The sequence below is a fragment of the Nelumbo nucifera genome, chromosome 3 (genome assembly GCF_055504915.1).
Source record: "Nelumbo nucifera cultivar China Antique chromosome 3, China Antique-T2T, whole genome shotgun sequence".
Taxonomy (NCBI): domain Eukaryota; kingdom Viridiplantae; phylum Streptophyta; class Magnoliopsida; order Proteales; family Nelumbonaceae; genus Nelumbo; species Nelumbo nucifera.
Genome location: NC_142651.1, coordinates 5,401,494 through 5,424,954, shown reverse-complemented (window position 1 = coordinate 5,424,954; position 23,461 = coordinate 5,401,494).

Genomic DNA, 23,461 nt, shown 5'->3' with positions numbered 1-23,461 from the left:
AATATCTCCCCATGAAGTAAAGCACATAAGTACAGAGATATTCCCAAATCCCAATGCAACTGTTCGAATGGGCGATTGACCCCAACCCTCAACACATGTGCTGCACCCCATCTCCATCTGCACTGCAAATGGGGATCCCCAAATTTGCCACGCCCCAATCATTCCTATATGCAATCCTGTGTTATGAGAAAAGCATATTATACATATAACATTTATAATTTATATAATAAAATATAAACATAATATAAAATAGGGTTAGAGTGTCACAGACTCACAGCAACAACTTGGCAAACTCCTTTCTCTGTTTGGCAATGAAAGACAAGAAACCAGAAAAAATTATGCCCTAAAAACCTCATGATACCCAAAATGGCCAAAATTTTGAAAGTCATCTGTTTTTCTGCACCTAAAATCTTTTATTTAACGGTTCTATAAATCATGGTAGATTAAGATATTGCCAAATAGTCTAGATCTTTAAAGACAAGATCCCAAAAGCTCATTACATCTTTTGGCCATTTAGACTATTGGAAGATCTCCCTAAAAAAGCTTGCCAAATGACACCTATATATATATATATATATATATATATATATGCTTGCCAACATTAACACTTTTGTTTCCCCTATTTCTCAGCTTGATTTAGGAAAGCATAATCTGATTTAAAAATACAGACATCATGCTGACATCTTCCTCTTGCAAATGGCAATCTACATTCAAATGAACTTGACTTTGGTGAGGGTCGAATCTGCCTCTCACTGTGCTATGGTGCAAGATAGATCTAGTAGCTAATTAATTATATGGGGTCGCTTAGTTCTTCTCATCTTCTGCGACCAAACCTTCCTACACCGACCTTAGAGGTCAGGAATCTGGATGATTGGTACTGTCTTACAGAACACAAAGTCACAAACCCGTTGCTGAGAGGGAATATAACGTTGGTCATGCAGAAATGGCACACTATGAAGTGTCTTAACCGAAGTACTATTTTCCGTAGCATTCAGCTTCAGCTTCTAAACAATGAAGCCCTTTCTTCAGTTCTATGCTTTGAGACTTCAATTGAAGAGTTTGTCGGTTGCAATCCGAATGCTACAAATGAGGGGTATCAATGGACTGGTTTTGGGTTGGATTCGTTCAAATCAAAATCAATTTGGATGGATTGGATGGACTGATAGGATATATTGAATTGGATCAGTCTAGACTTAATGGTCTAAAGTACTTATTGGATTGGATTGGACCTGGTCCATTCAAAATGCATTTATATTGGACTGGGTGGGATTGAACCAATATCCAGTCCATTAATAGAAGATAAGAGTACAGGTATCAATGAACCAGGTTTGGGTTATAAACTAAAACCAATTTGAAGAGATTGAACGGTATTGGACTGGATCCAAAATGGTCCAGAGTAGTCATTGTATTGGGTTGGACCTAATCCATTTGTAATGGACTCATAGGATTGAATAAAATCCAGTCCAATTGGCACCCCTGCTACCGCTCTATGTAATGTTTTTGGCAATAAACAAAATTTGCTGGAGTGGATAAATTTACAATGAAGCCTAGACTGAAGGGAGACGAAGTGGTGTTGCCTTGCTATAGAAATATGTGTTGTCAGTTGTTATATCATACGAGTGTATTTCAACTAGATAAACATAACTGTTTGACCAATCATAGCCATTTATGGTTAAAATATCAAATTTCGTGTTTTAGGTTTCAACTCAAAACATTGCTGGGTGAAGTTTTCAGCTCTTAATCTTAATTACACTGCTTGATGCTATAGAAATTCAGCTATCTCAGTCTCTGAAAGTGTAGGCAATATTGGATCCAAATTGGAGATTGTATTTAATCAGAAATAAACTTGATTGGATCTTCTTGCGAGACTTTTACTTTGAATCATTGTTGAAGATAAAACTAAGTGAAGAGCGCAGGTGAACGTTGGAGTCTATTGTTTCAAAACCAAACCCAGATGAAATCTTGAAAGTGGGTTGGGATGTTTCGTTGCGATTTGCAAACCAGCAATTTCCATACTTGCATTTTGCAGCCAAAATGATTGGGATTCAATTACGAGTGAGACTTTAACCTCGTGCTTCAAAACATGTGCTTGTGTTTATTGCAGCAATGCTCCAAGAGATCAATTAAGACAAATCAACTTTTGGAAAGCTTCATTTTACGTGGTACTTGATTATTTAAGACAAATCAACTTCTTATTTGGATTAATAGAATGCATAGGAGTGCAAATAAGAACAGCTTAAGTTTTTAAGTTGAATAGTTTCTTTAGGGATGACAACGGGGCAGGTTTGATGAGGGTTTCGTAAATTCTAATTCTATATCCTATCTGTCTTCCTAGACTTTTTAACCTGTACCTTCCCCAAAACTTGTAGTGAGTTTGATTTTCAGAATCTAAACCCTTCTGCACATGAAATGGAAAACCCTCCCCAACTCTACCATTCGCGCATTTGAGGGTGGGGCAGGTTAGGTTGGTGGGTTGGGTCTAGAACCTGCAACTAATTTCCTATTATTTTATGTTACGTATAAGCAATAAACAAGTAAAATAACATGAACAAACATCAAATTTCTAATTATTTGATTAAAACATATAAAAAGTATATAAGGTATCACTTATCCTTTACATAAAATTTAAAATATTATTAAATCCATTACCTAATACGACATATATGAGTTTATAACCTTCAAGAATATGCGGATTGGGGAGGGTTGAGTTTAGCCTACCGTACACTACTCGTACCTTTAGGCTGCATTTGGAAACGATGCAAATAAGTGTGAATCCAGATATATAGAGTGTAAAACGGTTCATATAAATTGCAAAGTTGGGTTAGTTTTGCATTGACAAATTTACCTTCTTACCAAACAGACTTTTAGCTCTAATGGATGCAAAACATGAATTTCAATAAAGCATATGGTTTTTTTTTTACTTCTTTTTTATCGATGTACCTTTACATCTTATTATTGATGTAAATATGCATTGCTCTGTCATTTATCAATGCATAAATATAATGTTGCCAAACACAGGCAAAAGTGAACCAGAGTGCAAATTTACCCTGAACTGGAATTTACACTCCATTTGCATCGTTTCCAAATGCAGCCTTACGGGTAATAAAATCTCAAAACCTATTCATCCCCCAAAATTAATTTTCAAGTTAAAAAAACTGCCCTGATGGAGTAGGTCTGGCAGATAGGGTAGAAATTACCATCCTTGATATGGTACCGAAACCTGTTAGACCGTTGGTCTAGTGTTAAATTCTCATTGCTTTCATTATAACTAATTAAATTTTATCAAAAGGTATGAGTCGGAATGTGTTTGTCTCCGCTTAGACCTGTTCATGGGCTGGGCTCGGGCTTGACTTTTGTCAAAATATGAATGGGCCTGGCCTGAAACCCAAGCCCAACATAGTGGAAAGTTAAGCCCAGCCCATGAACAGGTCTATCCATGATTCAAGCCTGATGGACTTTTAGAAAACAAAATCTATTCAAAGACCACACATAACCACTTAAGCTTTTAACTAAACAGTTGCTTGATAATCTACAATACAGACGAGAATTCTCAAGTCTTTGTGGTGATGCTGGAAAAATATAGATTACAGGACTCGCTCACGGCTTTACAAAAAGCCGCTTTATTATTTTTCCCTAAAACTGAAATGCATGGTTTTCAAACAGGGTTCCGTTTTACCCCAGAATTGTTATTTCATAAAAAACCGTTGATTTGGTCAGCAAACCACTGATTCAGGTGGTCAAACCATGTGAATTGCCCAACGGTTTTGACCTTTTTTTATTTTTTGTCAAAATAGCCATTCATTCGATTTGAATGATCAAACCGTTTGACTTAGGAACCGGACCCTAACCTATTAGTTATCCGGTTCGGTTTTAAAAACCTTGCTGGAACCTCATGCTTGATGTTTCACCGGCCGGTATTCGTCATCCATTACTCACTGAGAGTTGCATTGGTTTTATTGATTTAATAAAGGGAATGAAGATCCAACTAGCGAGCTCTCATTCGGTGTCTTCTACGTGTTTATCACTTATTGTAAAGGAAAAAGATAGAAAAGGTTTACAATTTTTTTGTTGCCTGCATTTTACAGTTGCCAATCAACGAAGAACAATTGGAGAGCAGCTAGGTGGAATTAAGTGAATCCTTTAATTAATTGTCTGGATTCTGAACTGTGGACTCTGGTCTCTGGAGGAGGATTAGATCACTCTCTCTACACCGGAACTGAAGTGTTTTAATTTGGGGTAATAAGTTAATTTGAAGATATATAAATCCCTTCCCGCTTAAGTTAGATTGTGTTATTTATTAAAATTCATGAATGGGTTTTGATTGATTAAAACTTTTCTCATTGCATGTTTTTTCCGTATCATAGATTTTCCCCTTTTTTTATATTTTAAATCTTATATTTGCACTGTACATATTTATGTTTATATAAATCCAATACATGGAAGCGGACTCAATTTTAAGAGAATATATAATTGTCATATCATGGAAAAGAGTAGTGTTTGATCCAAAAAGTAGGAAAAGAGAAACAAATTAAACAATTAATTTGTTACTGATCATATTCATCCAAAACGTATTAATTGATGCCTTTGTACACCTGAAGAGCTATGGATTATAACTGATTCTCCTAGCTATATCACCAGACTACCATTGTTGAATCTCATGAGTTGTTTTTTGAAAAGCAAAATCATACGAAAAGTCACTCAGAACATATGAGCTTTCACATAATTCTTTGAAATAATTTCAAAGAATACTTCGACCTCTGCAAAAAACCTCCAGTCGTTTTAATTAAATAATAAGTAAATATACAAATGCACCCTTTGGTAATGACCTTAACATGGAGATATCAAACCCACAACTATATGTCGATGTTCTTTCTCCAGATGGATGGTGTTTCTACTAACAAGTGAGGGTTAAAGTTCAACCCCAACATAGGCACTCTACCTACTCTATAGCCTTTGTTGTTCTCTTGATAAAGTGAACAATCAAACCTACTTAAACAAAGTCTTCATCCTAACCAAGTTTTTTATGGGCAAAAATGAGATTTTAAAAGCTCTAAAGCCCTATGGAGCAAAAACATAAAAAAGGGTAAATTTAGGATACTGGAAAGGTATGTTACCAGAAGAGTTTTGTTGATGACGACTTTTACTGATTGGTTTTAAGCTTTTTTTTGGATTGCCTTTCCAGTATCAAAGTCACTTTGTGAATGCCAAAATATAGGGGAGGTTTAAGTAGTTTTTAGAGGTATAAATTGACTTTATTAAATATATTCCTTGTTTTGAAAAAGATTAATCATCAAGGGGCGTCTTGGTCTATCATTCATTAATGAGAATACATTAGGCTGCATTTGGAAATGATGCAAATAAGTGTGAATGCAAATGTGTAGAGCGTAAAACGGTCCATATAAATTGTAAAGTTGGGTTAATTTTGCATTTACAACTTTACCTTCTTACCAAACAGACTTTTAGCTGTAATGGATGCAAACATGAATTCCAATAAAGCATATGCTTTTTTTTTTTTATCAAAAACCCACTTGAATGCAAATTTACTTCTTTTTTATTAATGTACTTTTACATCTTATTATCAATGTAAATATGCATTGGAAAATGTGTTTTCTGTCATTTGTCAATACATAAATGTAATGTTGCCAAACACAAGCAAAAGTGAACTAGAGTGAAAATTTACCCTGAACTTGATTTACACTCCATTTGCATTGTTTCGAAACGCAGCCTTAGGGAAATGGAGATAACCTGACTCTAGGTTTTGAACACATACTCTTTCCCCAATTCTAAAGAACAGAGAATATCAAACAAGGAGGAAAAAAAAAACCCTTTTCATTCTCTTCTACCATCTTAAATCCCATCTTTTCTGAACACAGATTTACTACTACTCACTTTCTCAACCTACAACCCAAATACAAGATGGTGATGTGTGGTTGCAATTCATGGCGGGCGGGTAGAGTCTGAGTAGAGAGTAGTGGGCAGGAAATCTGGTTTGATCTTTTCCCACCTTTGATTTTACAATATGATTGCCGTCAACGATGACCATGGCTAATGGTTTCAATAATCTACAGGTTTTATTGTTATTGGATGAGGAAGGTTGTCTATTAAAATTTGCTCTTTGGAAATATGTTAGGATTTAAAAATTTTTTAAGGTATTGTTCTTTTCGTTGTTCATATAATTTTAGATCAATACATCGGATTAAGTCAATATGTATGCATATATATAGTAGGTTAATCTATTTCTTTTATCTATTTATTATTATTTTTTTGCAAAGGGTTAGTGTTAATACTCTAATGGATAATAAAACATCTTTAGATTCTTTACTATTAGTTGTTAAAGGGTCTATTATACTTCTATCTAAAACTAGTATACTTTAAAAATTCAGACCCCGTTTGGTTCACAGGAATAGGGGGGTCTGGAATCAAGAATGGATTCCAATTCCAACTGTTTGATTGGCGGAGTGGAAATTCCATTTCTCAGGAACAGGAATGGTATTCTCCGATTCCAGTGTGTAGTATATATCTTGCCAAGAGACTTGTTTTGGGTAGCCAATGGGTATAGGGTTTAGGATGAGCAGCTGCAGGTTAACAAAGGGCTCAATTCTGGATCATAGAGCCACCTGCTGGTCTTTTTTTTGCCATAGAAAGGTTTATCAAAAAGGTTTACATCCATCTTCCATAGTCCATACCCCCTCTTGGTCAATGAACGTTAAACAAGGAGTTCGTTCTTTTTTGGACCATCCAGTTCAGTCTCATTTTGGACCGGGCCAATGGAGGGAGGGTTAAGGATGATCTCCCCGAGTTGGGGGTATCCTGATCTCATGTCTCAGACTCTCAAAGTCTCAAACACTTGGAGATGGAGACATGGAGCTGACAGGCAGCTGGCTGCTGGGAACGAAGAATATGTATAATAGTCTCGTAGACCAGCCACCTGCGCTGACATGCTTCTTCTTCTTCTTCTTCTAATTCCTCTGCCACTCCACATATATTAATCTAAATGAAGAGTAAAGGGGTTTGAACGACTTTGAAGGGTTTGACTCCATCCATCAAGGTCAGTAAATCCATATGAAATCTTTTTACCATAACATCACAATTCACAACAGAAACCTTACACTTGCACACTGTGACGATCCATCCATCTCTCTCCCTGTGCCACCTGATCCTGCTTCAAATCACGTGAAAGATCATCTCCTCTCCTCTTTCACTTCGCTGCTAACGACACGTGCCTTCCGTCTTCAGCTCTTCGATCCTTGACGTGTCAACAACTGTGTGCTGCTGTGTGTGAGTCTTGACACAGAGAGAGAGAGAGATCAATAGTCTGAACACAGGAGTGGATAGAGATAGAGAAGTACAGTACCGGGATCATTCAAAACCAAGACCAAAAGTACAAATGGCCTGAAATATCAACTCCACTCCACTTGTCTTTTTGCATGCCTGCTTTCTGCGTTTCTGCTCCCCCTCTCCTACCTCTCCGTCACCCAACCCAAAGCTCCCAAACTCCAAAAACCTTCATCCCCAACTCCCATAGTTTTTAATCTCTCAACCCCAAATTGCAAACTTCGAAAACCTCCAACCAAACCCCCCTTTCTCCTCACAAGATCAGACACCCATGCCAGCACATGCAGAGACAAACACAGACAAATCGGAGAGGACGACAATACTCTAACATTTATTTCTTAATCTCCTCTGAACAAATATTGCCATTAACATGGTGAGCTCCTAAACTTGGAAAAAGAAGGAGGGAAAAAAAGAAAAGCATCAAAGACTAAAAGGACGATAACCTAGCTAAGAAACTAGAATTTAGTTCAAGTTCAAAAGCACAGAACCAAAATATTTACGATTTCCCCCCCCCCTCAAAGTTGGGTATGAAGACTTGGGGTGCTTAGATGGTTCCATGCTCGATTCATCGACCCAAACTGAGTGCAGCTTTGACGTCCAACCTCCATGCAAAGCCTCCATCGTCCATTCTCCACACGTCACAAGGAACCGTCAGTATTGAGTTTTTGTCCTTCCTATAATTATGTTGCAGCCTCAATCGACACGCGAATTCTGGGTACGTTACAGGCAGCCTTTCCTTTGTCACCAACCACAACATCTCCGATCCCGACTCCCCTTGCTCTCCATGGCTTACCATCCTTCTGTAAGCCTCGTTCATCCACACCACTTTGTTGAATCCGTCCGATATGAACCCAGGACATATGTCCTTCTCGAGATTCTTCTTTTTCTCCTCGTCCGTCCTCCCCAATCCTTCCCCATCGATACACGCCTCTGTCACGCACTCAACAGTCACACATGAGACACCCACTGAACTCACAGACTGGGGGATCACCATGGTTTGAGCATACGTACCTAGCTTGCCCTTCCGGTTGTTGAAGCTCATCGTCGGGATCGGTACGTAGTTGGCTGGCGTTTTGAGATTCGTGGTCGTTATGTTTACGTTTAGATCGAGATCCGATGATCTTCCCAGCGGCAAATCTTTCGGTTCAGGCGTTTCGGGTAGCAACGGCAACAACGTCACGACCGTCTCTTTTAACCCATCTTTCTTTTCTTCTAGGAACGCCCTTTTCTTTCTGTTGCATCTTTTGTTATTCCCTCTACGATTGTACCTTCTCTTAGCTCGTTCCGTCCTGACAGAAACATCTTTATTCTCGGGCATAGGCGTACCCGTAAATGATCCACCGACAGCTGGTTTTGGCGCGATCGGCCGGAATCTAAGCATTATCCGGTCAACCTTTGACATATCATACCCACCGTCGTCGTACCGCGCGATACAGCAACCTCCCCGGCCGTCCATGTCTTCGCTCACTCCACCGTTGTTCTGTCCGTCCGTCTGTGTCTGTCTCTCTCTTACCTCACAAGGCTCACAACACCGTAAGTAACGCACTAAATGCAGCAAGGTGAAAGTGGGGCGAGTCGCTTAAGCAAGCCTCCTCTCCCCTACGGGCCTACCGTTGCTGCATTCTCTCCGTTGTCGCCACGTATTTAAATAGCACGTGTGTAGACAAGACTCCAAAGTCCAAACAGCACAGAGAAATGATTAGACGGAAGTGAAACGTGTCATCAGGGTAGGTGGGTCCACGTGATGGAAGCATATCAGACGAATAAGAGGTCGTGAGAGGGGCCCACTGAATGAAAGGTTTATAGGGTTGGTGTTCAGCAGAGGACGACACGTAGACGGGCATGGGACCGTGTCAGGAGAGAGAGAGAAAGAGAAAAGTAATTTGCTTTGTTGGTGGAGGTTCTGGAAGCAGTAGCTCGCATCCTGTGAACCCATAGGTTTACGGAAAGCGTGTACCTGCCAATAAAATTGTAACACATCGGAAATTTGAATCGGTGGAAACGCTAATGGTTGTTCAGCCGTTAGCTGAATAAACCCGGTTGAACCACCCACAAAAGGACAAAAGACCCAAATTTATTTCATTCGAACTCCCTCCTATTTTAAGTCTTCCTCTCCTCCGAGAACGGCGGCAAAAACTCTAGTAGTCAATCTACAGTCTCCCCAAAGACTATTTTTCTTTTTCTTCTTCTTCGAAACCTCATGTTATTTTCGCTCGTTTCTTCTTAACAAATCGAAGAACCCTTTGCAACTCACACCGGCCGTCATCAGTCCTCGGAACAAAGGTAATCTCTCCAAGCCCTAACCCCTGTTTCAGTAGATTAAACACCCCTATTACCCTATTTTCGGTTGGAGCTCTTGAAGCTATGAATTTATGTTATTCGATTACTCGGAGGTTGTTTACTAGAAAAGAAAAAGAAGATAGGGGTTTGGGCTTGGGGAGATTACCTTAATTTGTTCTGAGGACTGATGACCGCCGGTGAGATGCTAAGGGTTATTCGATCTATTAAGAAGAAACGAGCAAAAATAACATAAGGTTTTGAAAGAAGAAGAAGAAACAGTCGTTGGAGAGATTGTAGATTACATGTCAGAGTTTTTGCCGTCGTTTCACTGTCACGAACGCCGGTGTGTGATGAGTGGCCGGTGGGGTGCTTCTCTGGGTTAGGGCTTGGAGGAAAAGAAGACTCGAAATAGGAGGGAATTCGAATGAAAGAAATCTTTTTTTGAATTTTTTGTCTTTTTGTGAGTGGTTTAACCGGGTTTATTCAACTAACGGCTGTTAACGTTACAATCGATTAAATTTCTGACGTGTTGCAATTTTATTGGAAGGTTCACGCTTCTTGTGAAGCCACGGATTCACTGGATGTGAGCTCAAGGAGGACAGTTGGGCGAATGGAGAGAGAAGGGGGATGGGAACGAAACGACTCATCAATCGTTGATTTCGGCATCGGGCAATCTATAATTAGTAGGAGTAAGGGGGATATGAAGCCACGTGGACATATGGATAACGACAAATATCTCGGATTGTATCGTTGATGTCAAGTTAAAGAGCAGCGATTTGTCCCCCGCGATTGGAGAAAGCAATTAGATGGTTTCTCTGCTTTTCTTTTCCCCTTTTATCTTTATTTGGGTTGGGTTGGATCATGTTCATGGATGATGGGTGGGTGTACGAACTGGAACAGGGGAACAGGGGGGGGGGGGGAGACCCCAAGCAGAAATAGAATTGGTCTTTTCGTGAATGGGGAGAGGCGTGGGCTAGGCCACTAATGGCAACCCCTGACCCTTCTGGCCTTCTCTGTAATCGCTTTGTACGTTGTCGGTCGGTACAAAACAAAACTAGAAGCTACTCGATGCAATGGTCATTTAGGAAAGTGGGCGAGGTTATTTTGGGTAATTTCGAATTCTTCGTCCGGTGTGGACGGGGTTTGAGATGCTTCTTTCTCTGAAAACGACAAACCATTTGGATAACTGGAATTGGGTATTGGCATGAGAATGAAGCTTACTTTGACAAATTCTGTGATTTTTTTTTTGGTATTTGGTGCTATTCACCACTAATAAATCCCTCTTTCCCTAAATTGATGGTACCAATTAATATATCAACGATCCACCTTTAGTTGGTGGCAAAGTTGAATTTACTCGTTAGAGACCACATGATTTTTTGGAAAAGTTAAAAAATAATGTATCAATAACCTACTGAAATGATATTTTAAACCTTGTGAATGCATCGTCAATATGTAATATTTGTTTTCAAAAAAACAACTGCAAATCATCAATAAAATACTTGGTCTTGGAAAACACCAAAGTTGTTTCTCTTATAATAATGTACTAAAAATTCTAAAAGGTCCAAGGTCCTAAGTCATTATGATCACCATTTTATATCCATAGTAGAAATGCATCAGAATCAGGATTAGGTAGAAGTCAACAAAGCAATTAAACCATGCATGCAAGGTGATCATATATGAACAATAATGTACTAAAAATTTTCAAACCAAATTAGATGACACCCAAATTAAAATATCATTAATTTAGTACACTGTATTTTGGGTCTAGTGTTACTTTGGCTTTTGAACTATAAAATGCAATAATTTAGTATTTGAATTTTTAAAACGTGACAATCAGTACCTATAATTAACCAGCAGTTAACCTGCTGTTAAGTGGCATTTGAAAATGACACAAATGCCTTTCTAATGTCATTTAGTTTTCTTTTATCAACTATTCAAACATTGACAAAAAAATTAATAATTTCAAATTCTTGCCTCTTCTATTTAAGAAAGTTGGGGTTACTACAATGCCCACTCAAACGTAATCCTAACTTTCTTGAATGGAAGAAGCAAGGATTTGGGCTTATTAATTTTTTGTCAACAGTTAGATGGTTGATAAAAAAAATTAAATGACACTCGAAGGGCATTTATATCCTTTTCAAATGTCACTTAACAGCAGGTTAACTGTTGATTAATAGTAGGTACTGGGTTGTCATCATTTGAAGGTTTGAAGATCAAAATGGCACTAGGCACAAAGTACAAAGTACCAATCTGGAATTTTCCCTTAAGTTGTATTTGTTTGAGATGTAAAGGCAAAACTCCATCGGTGTAAAAGAAGATTGGTCCAATATATAAGTGCAAAAAATGAATCGGATAAATACAGTTTTTACACTGCTGTGCGTTTGGTAGAATAGTGTAAAATATCAATGCATTTTCTGTATGCGTTTGGATGAACAATGGTGTAAAACTACACCCATGTATCGATGACGAATAAGATTGCCAACACTATAGTAACTAAGAGATGAAGCAACAATAATTAATTATATATTTATTTCTGTTGCTGTTGCTTTCCTGGAGCTTCCTCCCTTACTTTTGTGACAAATTCGTCACAGACCATGTGGTTGGTGGTGTCGGAGTGTTAGTATATAAATGCGTCTAAGGTCTAACCCAATTTGTCAAACTCAATCCATGCACAAAGCTTTCTATCCTCCACACATGTAACTACTTTTGGTTTAGCTGTAATCTATGCATCTTCCACTGAGCGTCTTCAACAGTGGAAGATTATTCCATTGTAACAAGCGTCTTCCACTGTAACAAGCACGTGTTATCAAACCACACATGTAGGTGACCCAAGCATATGTTGTCAAACCCAAGCTCCAGGTTTGTAAAGCCAAACAATGAAGGAGATATTCCTCCTTCAAACACTGCTTGTATTCCTCCGAGCGTGTTCGACAAGGTCACCTACAACACCCACATAGCTGTAATCTATGTGTACCGACCACCAACCCTTCCAAATGCGACCGTAAAGCAAGGCATCAACAAGGCCCTAGCAAAGTACAGAGAGTGGACTGACAGATTGGGAGCAGACAAGGGTGACCCTCTCATTCTGCTCAACGACCATGGGGTCAATTTTGTGGAAGCATCGGCTGACTCGACCAGACCATGCCCTTCAAGCCATCTCCAGCTTTGTTGCCTCCACCCCAGTCTCAAGGAGATAGAAGCCTTGCTGCAGGTTCAATTCACAAGGTTCACTTGTGGGTCGTTGGTGGTAAGGTTTATAGCCCATCACCTGGTCGCCGACGGCCATTCCAGCTTGTTGGGACATCGAGATGAGACATCGTCCCTTGCACAACCACGCCATGTTTGCTCCTCAAGACCCTCCTTTGATCGAGTTCGAACACAGAGGTGTGGAGTACATGAGCAAGGAAGTTCACCTAGCCCAACCGGCAGAATGGCAGTGAGAGGGCTTGCAAAGTGCTCGACGGTGAGAGAGAGAGACAATCAGAGGAGATGAAGACGAAGAGCCGTTGGCTTTACACCTTGTTTACTTCGATGGACTTTTACATCAAAAAAATCAATGTATAAAATGCATCGATAATCGAGGTAAAACAAAACCGGAAATCACTTTTACACCGATTTTCGATGTATTTTTACACCCATCCAAACGAATGCAAAATTAATCGGATTTTACACCCCATCCAAACGCAGCTTAAAGTTTTAAAGAACATAAAAGCCAATGACCTGACCTGGTAGTTGAATGAGATTTATCTTGTAGAACAGATGTTCTTTACTTCTCTATGGCTGATGGGTCTTATGTGCATCCTCATTTTTTCTCCTATCCCTATGTTTCTATCTATCCACCAAACTAACCCGATTACTATGATGCATAGGGATGGAAATGGGTTGGGTTAAGTGGTGTAAATCCGCACTAATCAGCCTTCTTATTGGTTTAGGGTCAGGTCAGCCTTGATTGGGTTTTGGGTTGAGGTAAACCTTTGATAAATTTTGACCCGTTGGACCATGTATGGTCCCTCTCTATTCTGATGGATTAGATTGGGTTCCGGGTTGAGTCAAAACAGTGCAAAAACCAACCCATTGACATCCCTGTTGAGAACAAAAAGGAAAAGAACAACATATAAGCTAATTGAAAAGCACCATATTTACATATTATTAACCATCACAACGCTACTTTACATCATGACAGTGCAAGTATCAACTTTTAAACCTTGCCTAAAACGAGTTTTCTCAAAGAAAAAAGCAAAGGGAAAATCGATGTACATGGAGAAGAGGATGTCAAGATGGTAAAGTCAAGGTTTTGGAGAGAAGGGTTTGGGGGGTTGAATAGGGATGAGAATGGGCGAGAGACATTTTTTTTTGGGAACTGAGCAAGATTCAAAATATTGATAATGGCTGAAATGTCGATAGGGTGTATCAGCCTGTATTGATACTATTTTTTATGCACTTTTAATTTTTTTTTAAAACTAATTAAGAGGGATGAGTTTAAGGCTGGTCTATCCTCTGAACTACTTGTCGACCCGAAACATTCTCTATAAGGACATATCGGGAAGGCACCGATACGTAACAAAATTTTAATCCTTGAAATTAAGAAACTCAATAACCTAGTTCATGTGGGATTTACTCATAGTACTCTTATTCACCTCATAGTACTCTTATTCACCATGGTTGAAGAGCAAAGAAGAGTGCAGCTAATCGACTCATTGGATGTCAACATCTTCTTTTGTCTTGCTCATAAGATGAGCTGGGCTTGGCTTTGTCCGCAAACTCTTGGCAAACACCTGGGATTTACGTATACATATTGCGAAACTAGTTAGGACATCACAGAAGTAAATGGGACCGACCTCTAAACATCTTGTTTTTTTGTGTGAATCTTTTAATATGAGGCATGGATTTGGCCGGGCTGTGTATGTGGTAATTTTTAAGGTCTGCATTCGAAATTTTTTTCTTCTTTCTTGGAATTTTCTTTATTGAATTAGTTTATAACGTTTCATCCAAAAGTTCAATTAAAGGTTTTACAAAGAAATGCTTTTAAGACTTATTTGGATGTCGAATTAAAAGCTGTCCGGTTGCGGGTTGAATGGTTTAATCAAACCGTTGGTCTGGTTTGAAAATGAAAACCATCAAAAGTTCGAGAGCCAATCAACCTTCCACGTTCCATGCTATAGGTTTAGTGCTCCATCCTAAACCTAAAAATGCCATGCTCTTTTTGAGTTTGATTCGAGCTAAAAATACCATCTAAAATTTGGCTCAATTCAAATAGTTCGTAAATTTTAATTTGACTCAGCTCGAGCTCAATAGTGAGCCAAACTTTATAATATTTATGCATGAACTTAATTCGGCTCAGTCACTGAAAGCCCCACGCATAATGGTGTAAATCAGGCTGTGTTGTTCGCGGCCCGTGATGGCCCTAGGATTTTAGGTCCATGGGCCAGCATAGCACAGCATGCCACGACCTAGCACCGTGGACTGGCCCATATATATATTATAATTATATAATAATATATAGTATATAATATATTAATAAAATAAAATATATTTTTTATTTTATTATACTAATTTATTTAATTATTGCATGTATAAGCAATTTTATACACAAAATTCATATAAAATTAAAATTTTAAATTTTTATCAATTCTTTAAATAAATAGTTTTGGCCCAATACATGGCCCGACCTAGCCCAAAATTCGGCTCATGGGCCTACCCGACCCATGACACGACATGACGCAGCACTGGCCCACATGGGCCCAGGCCGTAATCTGTGCCGGGCCGACCCTCAAATTTTTCACCAAAGAGAGAGGCACAACCTGCAACCGACCCGGCACAACCCACACTTTATACGGACCGACCCAACACGTCCCACTTTACACCTCTACCTAGGCACAATAAAGCAGTGTGGGGTAATGGCTGGTTTTCTTATTTATTTGTTATTGATATGAAAACCAAAGACGTATTTAAGTTATCCAGAAGGCCAAAACCATCAAAGACCCCAATAGTCCAAACCAAACATTAATAAGAGAACCTATTTTTCTTTCTAAAATTAAAAGCCGTACCCGTACTCTTCTATTTCCAATTTTCCACCATCACCAAGATCTTTCCAGTTTCCACATGGGCTCTGCTTCTGCCAGTAAAACGTTAAAAAGTCCAATTATTGGTGGTAAGGTGGGGCAAGGCCAAGCCCACTGGCGCAGCCCAGCCCAGCCATTGAGAGTCACTCACCGGCTGCAGCCTGCAGACTGCGACTGCAGTGAAATCCAAAAAAAATATCTGACCGGCTTCACTCACTGTACTGCACTACTGCTTACTTATCCCTCCTTCGAGTATTTGACATTCCAGCTGCCAATCAACTTTATCTTTCATGCATACTCATCACAGCCCATCTCCTCCTCTGTACCATATACCAGCAAAGTCAAGTCATAAACATGAAATTGAGGTAAACACTGATTGGAGGACTTACCTTAATAAATGGCCAAAGCCAAGGAGTCTCTTCATATCATCCTTCTACTTCGCGGAGATAGGGCAGATCCTATAAAGAAACTCCCTCCTTTTATGGTTTTATGTTTTTTAAAAGGATTTATTCGAATAAATATATTTATTTATATTTTTTATTTCTCATGTAAATAAGGTAATGATTATTTTAGTCATAAAAATTTAATATTAAAAGAGATATTTTTATCCTATTAAAGTGTTAGCAATTTTTTTTATGTGGGAAAGTTATTTATCCATGTAAAACATGGGTATCATTTGTTCAAGTAAGTGATCCAGGAAAATAAATTTTCTCTGATCTCCACATAAATTTGAAAAAAAAAAATATGGGTTTTTTAATCAATAAAAATCAAAATCTTATTGATCAACTTTATCCCCTCTCAAAATTCAGAAAAAAACACCCCCTATGAGTTTATTTGATTTAGGTTTACTAAAAACAAAAACAAACATCGCCAAAAATAATTAAACTCGTTTACATTTTATTTTTGGGAAGAGTGAAGAGGGATCATACAATCTCTTTCAATTGTGAGAATGACTGATATAGCGGATTGTGGAATCAATAATAACATCTCCCGATGATAATTCCAGAAATAATGATATCATCATCGAGAGATGTTTTCAATACACAGCCGTGAAACGTTATGGGGGACAATCTTGTGGGTGATTGATTTGAATTCCATCTCATGTTGGTCCAAAAATACATATGGCTCACAACCATATCCTTACCCGATCCAACGAGCCAGGGTAAGATGAGGTGGTTGAATCCAGCCTTGATCCAACATGTCAAGCTCGGGTTGGTTGAATCCAAATTTTCTCAATCCAGCAACCCTGCCACCTGCCTTCATTGGGCTCGATATCAGATTGAGTAGGGTCTCGGGTTTCTCTGTCTCATTATCTTCAAGCCAAGCAATAGAATCCTTCCACGTGTGCACATGCAGTTCAATTCAATCTCCCTTTTCCTCAAGTCACAAGCAAACATAACTCAATCCAATTTGGATTAGCTGAACTCATGGAAACACAGTGAAAGATTTAAATGGTTGTAGGTCTCTCATATTTTATTACTGGTGTGGGAGGTTATCATTGGTTCCACAGCCCATAATACAGCCATTTGATTTCAGTTAAGAACCACTGATAATACTTCACACCAGTTATAAAATATATGAGACCCACAATCATTCCAACCAACGTTTTAAAAAACGATTCGAAAATAGAACCGTTTTGATCACTAGTTTCTGGGTCAACAATTTGATCATTCGGTTTGAATGGACGATCTGTTTTAATAATAAAATTAAAAAATTAAAAAACAGTCAAAACTGTTAAATGAATCGACGGTTCGACCACCTGAATTAATAGTTTATTGACTTTTTCAACGATTTTTAACCAGATTTTGAGTTTGGGATAAAACAAAACCGGTTGCCTGAACAATTTCTAGGTCAAACAGTCTGACAATTCGAATAAACGGCGGTTCGAAAACGTTGATTCCACCCTCGTACTGGTCTTTCTATTGCATGAGAGGTTTTAGTTCATTTATTTTGTTGTTCTGTTTTCTTGTTATTAGTTTTGTCTTTATATTGGGTTATTTTCAAATATTTGGTTTTCTTGGACATAATTTGTGCCCTTTCATTCATTATTGAAAGGAATTAAAACCACTTCAACGCTTTTGGTGACCAGGGCTTTCTGGTTAAGCTTCATACATTGCTCTCCATCAAAATAGTCAAATGGAAATCCCCTTTGTTTCTGCATGGCTATTTGTTTGGTTAGAGACTTGGAGAAGCTTCTATAATTTGAGGGAGCTGTTATATTATTTTTTAGATTGATAGTGTGTAGGTGGTTCTCTTTGAAAATTTGAAAAATAATTAAGGGTAAAATAGTCCTTTCATGGATTTTGTCAAATACACCAGCACATTTTACTAACAGGAGAGGTTTAAATCCTATTAGGAATTACAGGGAAGGTACAAGTATTTGTGGGAAATCTGGGGAGGTTCAAATCTTTTACCCAAAAAAATAAGATAACAACCACATAGCAATCTGCCATCTTCTAACAACACATTCTTTCCATGACTTTGACGTGAAAAATTGGGGCAATATTTTGGGTTTGAGCCTTTGAGGCCTGTCGAAAGTCGACCGATTTCTTACTCACTTTCTCTACCCGCACTGTACCCACAAATTGCAGTCTAACATCTCACAATATGGCAACGTATGGCTTCAATTTAAGGCAGATAGAATGTGGGTAGAAGAGTAGTACACAGGAAAACAGGAAAAGGAGACATGGCATGCACGATATTTCTAAGAGAGAGAGATTGATTTGGTGTGAACGATCATAGGCTGGTCCAGATCAGGTTTAGAATTTGATAATCGCCTAACTCTAAGTAATATTTAGTAGCAAAAATATATTTGATAATCGCCTAAAAAGTTTATGTTCTTTTTCAGATTTATGTGTGGAACAGGAAAATTTTAATCTTTTTAAGTATTTCTAAGGTGAGTAAATAACTTTTTTACCTGGGAGAAAATTATTAATATTTGGATTGGACAAAAATACTCCTTTTAATAATGAATTTTATAACTAAAATAAGCCAATATCTTATTTGCACAGAAAATAAAAGAACATAGATAAATAATTTACCCAAAAGGGGCGCAAGCTGATGGTAACCTTAAAGGGGTGCAAGCTGAGTATCCGAATTTGAAGAATTTATAGGCATCAGGCTTAGGATTTTGGGCCAGATCCATTTAAATTTTAACGTGAGTTTGCTCAGGTTTAGCCAGTAAAACTATTCAAACCGAACTAATTATATTCAAATCTAACCTATTTAACGCTCGGCCCGTTTTGACAAAAAAAATTCAAAAAAAAAAAAAAAGTTCAAACGATTAATTGCTTGGTTCATCGGTTCATTGACCAAAATCAATAATTTTGGAGGGAAATTCAGTTTTTGAGAAAAACGGACCAGTCCGATTTTGAAAACCATGCTCTGAAGATCATGCCAAGAGCCCAAGAACATGTTGTCGAATTACCAGTGGAACTTCCACATGATGTCTAATCGTCAAGGGCCCTACAAAATTGTTTTTGTCTTGGCAGCATTAAGTTTGGTATCCTCACGTTTAAAAGGAATGTCAGTGACTCTTTATGTGGATGATTCAGACATCTATCAGTTATGACCTCACCTTGCCATTTGAAGGGATTATGGGGGGCAATGGGAGGATTTTTTTTCATGTAGAGAAAAGTTCACATTTCCGCTTCACAGCACATCTTCGCCGTGTATTAAGAATATCTTCCAATGATAATATATCAGAATTAACGACATCATCATGGAGAGATATTTTCAATACATAACGGAGATGTAGTGTGGGGGTGGGGCGGAGATGTGTGTGAGAGAAAGATAGAAAAAGAGAGAGAGAAATCCAAGCCCTAAAAATAGAGGGAATAAGCTTTTTAATGCATGACAGCACATTAGATGATAATTATTGCAAGAGAAATGCACAGGCTTCGTATCGGTTGAACATATTAAAATCATTGTTGAGGATGGTTGTTGGTTGGATCATTTGGCCCAGAAACTGGACAGGATAGTGGTTCTATTTTAGCCCTGAACCGTTATTTTTATAAATATTATTCAATTGGTCAATAATTCATTGATCTAGGTGATTGAATCATCAACCCGGACAATGGATTTTGGTTCAATTTTTTATTTTAATTGTTTTAATTTTAATTTTTTTAGAACATCATGGATTGTTCCATACAGAACAAACAGTCAAACTTCTGACCTGAAAACGAGAGGCCAAAGTATTTAAGAACATCATGGATTGTTCCAAACAGTCCGAACTTTCATTTAGCTATAAAAGGCTAAGGTTATATAATACACTAGCGTGGATCCATGCGATGCAAAAGATTGAATAATTTTATTTATTATTAATTAATTAATTTAATTTATAATTAAAACTTGCTGTTAATTAAATAAAAGTATTTAAAGTTATTGTTAATATTTAAAATTTTAATAATTGTATGTTTCATTTGCTGTTGATTTATAGAAAATAATTATTGTTAATTTAATATGAATAAATATTTTTTTAATAAACTTAATTTTTAATCATTTGTAATAAATTTATTAACTGTTATTATTTTCAAATTAAATTTTGATTGACTTTAAATAAATAAAAATAATTACAAAAACTAACATTTTTATTGATTTCACTAATAATTAACAATTATATAGGAATGGCAACGGGGCGGGACACCCCATCTCTACTCCTGTCTCGTAGTTAAGACACTCTACCCCTTCCCCACCCCGTCCCTAGTGTTAGGTGGATTCAAGGCAAGGCACCCACTCTCCATTAGGGACATGGAATCCTCAAGTTTTCCCACCCCATCCATGGTGTCGGGTGAGTTCAAGGCAATACACCCACTCCTCATCAAGGATGGGGAATCCTCGAATTTTCCCCACCCCATTCCTAGTGTCAAGCAGGTTCAAGGCAAGGCACCCCACTCCCTGCCAAACCCAATATTCAATTTGATGACAAAAATGATCAAAAGCATATACTGAGTATCAACCACATGGTAAATTTTTAAAAGTACACTAAATTTTCTTTAATTTTCAAGAATGTAATTTTATGAAAATTTTGGAGAATTTATTACATTTTTATAATTTTGAAAATTTATTCAACTTTATTTTTAAATAGTAATTAAATAATTATTTTCTTTTTAAATGGTTTACTTACATAATTACACTAATTTATTTTATATTTTCTATTTTCTTTTTTCCAATATTATACTATTTTTATCTTAATAATTTGTGTAATTATTTGTTCAAATTATAGTTTTCCCTTTCCCACACTCATTTATTTTTAATAATTTTCAATAACTTACAATGAAAATTACATAATTTTCAATACTTTTCCAAAATCTATCAAATATACTAAATTTTCCAAAATATTTAGATAATTTACAATAATTATTTAATACATTTAAAATAAACTTTCAAAAATTTTATATCTTTTAATTTCCAAAATGTTACTTTACAAAAATTTAGTCTTCAGATTTTTTTTTTTTTGAAAAATTTATTACATTTGTGTAATTATGAAGATTTATTGAACATTATTTTAAATTGTTATTAAATATTTATTTTTATTATGTAGTTTACTATCGAAATTACACTAGTTTATCTTTTATTTTCCAATATAAATTAATTAATAATTTCATTTTCCAATATTATAACATTTTATTCCTCAATCTGCTTTTGTTTATTAACTATAATAATAGCAATAACTAAAGTTTTATACTTTTTGATAATTGTTAAATATAATTCTCAATTTTATAGAAATTAGTTGAAGAGTTTTCAATTTCTATAAAATGTTATTAATGAACATGAATACAACAATATTTTTCCCAAAATACTTTAAAAAGTCATGATGAGTTAATTAATAACAATATTTATTAATTTTTGGTAATTTACTAACCCTACTAATAAGAATATTTACTGTTTGGTAATTTACTAACCTTATTTATTAACTTTTGGTAATGACACTATTATTGAATATGTGTTGGATTAAATATTAACTGCATTTAACTATTTATTAATTAATATGAATTAAATGAGAGAGAGTGGATATAGATTGTGGGAGAGATTCTTTTTTTTTTTTTTAGGAATTGATTGGGGAATAGGTTAACATGATACATTCTTAATGGCTTAGAAGAGATACCTTAGGAGAGAGATTCTAGGAATATTTTTAAGTAGTTGGGTTGGGAGTGATGACGTGGCTTGATGAGAGTGGTGGAAAGGAGAGATGAGAGAGACATGCTGAGGTGGACGATATATATAAATAGATAAATAGATGCACTTCGAAAGGCCCAATAGAATTCACCTTTTGTAAATCCCACGGCAATGCCCAGATAATAAGCTCAGGCCCAGTGGGCCATAAATATCCATGAAGCTCACCTTGGGAAATTCGTATTATATTGGACCAACCGGTGCAACCCTACCCTGAATCCTAATCCCACCAACAAGCTCTGTAGAAAACGGGGGAGTCTGGGTCAACTGCAAATAAATCATAGTATGTTGATTATTAAACCACTGCAAGAAAAAGGAAAGAAAATTTGGCTTTGTATCTACAAATGTTGTTGAGAGATTTTTGACCCAATAAAATTCTTGGACTGTTCAATGAGGGTCCATTGTCAGAATGAACTCGCTTCCTTAGATTAAAAATAGAATAGTAGAAGAACAATGTAGCGCAAGAATAAGGGCAACATATTGGAATTGGCGAAAAATGGCGTCAGATTGCTGAATTTCTAATTTGCTATATGGCTATATAGATGGGTCAGATTCGGATGAAATTTTAAAAGTTCGCCCAGAAAAGGAACCGTTTTTCCCTTCAGGTGGTGGGTCGGATCGTGGTTCAATCATTCAGACTGAATGGATTAATGTTTTAAAAATTGACTCGAAAATAATCGCTCTCATTTTTCTTAAATCTTTTAACATAGTGTGTAGAAATATACGTGGGCCGATCCCAAAGTCAGGCCCATAAAGAGTATTGTTGACATATAAATATGACTCAACTTTCTAGTCTAAACTGTGACGGTGCGACTCGTGAACCGTTTGAATGGTTCAACGAATAGGATGATGGATGATGGATGATGCCTCTTGGGCTGACTGTTAGAAAGCCCAATTTTGTAACCAGATTCGAGGACTGCTCTGGCTACCCTCAATTTTGTTCAAAAACTGAGTTTAGGCTTACTCGATCTCACTTTTCAGACTTATTGGAGGAGAGGGTACTGTTTGTGATTGTGTTTGTATAACATCAACATGTTACGTTTCCTTAGTAACATTTAATGCTTTTTTTTTATGGGTCTAGCCTGCTAGGTTTTGTCTCAGCAGTGTCATGTCCAACTCAACCTCAGGTCGGATCTCCCACCCACAAACCCTTCCCACATCCCTACTCACAGGACTCTATAAGCACAATGGGAATATCTCCCTTACCATTCATGGGGAGATGTTCCCAATACATGAGATAGTGTCTTGTGGTAGGGATGCAGGAAAAAAAAAGTTTGTGGCTAGAAGGTTTTTTTTTGGAGCTAATAAATATGGATATATAAGTAGGATATAAGTGAGGATTCTAAAGATTTTTTTTTCTATTTTTTCCGGGGGGTGGAGGATTAGACTATACATAATTTTTGTTTTCATTCTAATCACCTTATTTGAGATAATATGCTGTAGTTGTAAGAGACCTGTTTACCCAATCTCTCTGTGCCTGCCCTATAAATCAATACATTGTCACTCAAATAAAACAATGAAACATGCATCAAAACAACCAATAATCCAAGAGTCAGTATTCAGTGTATCTTTTCCTTTCTGTTAGGGGTGTTCACGGTTCGATTAATTAA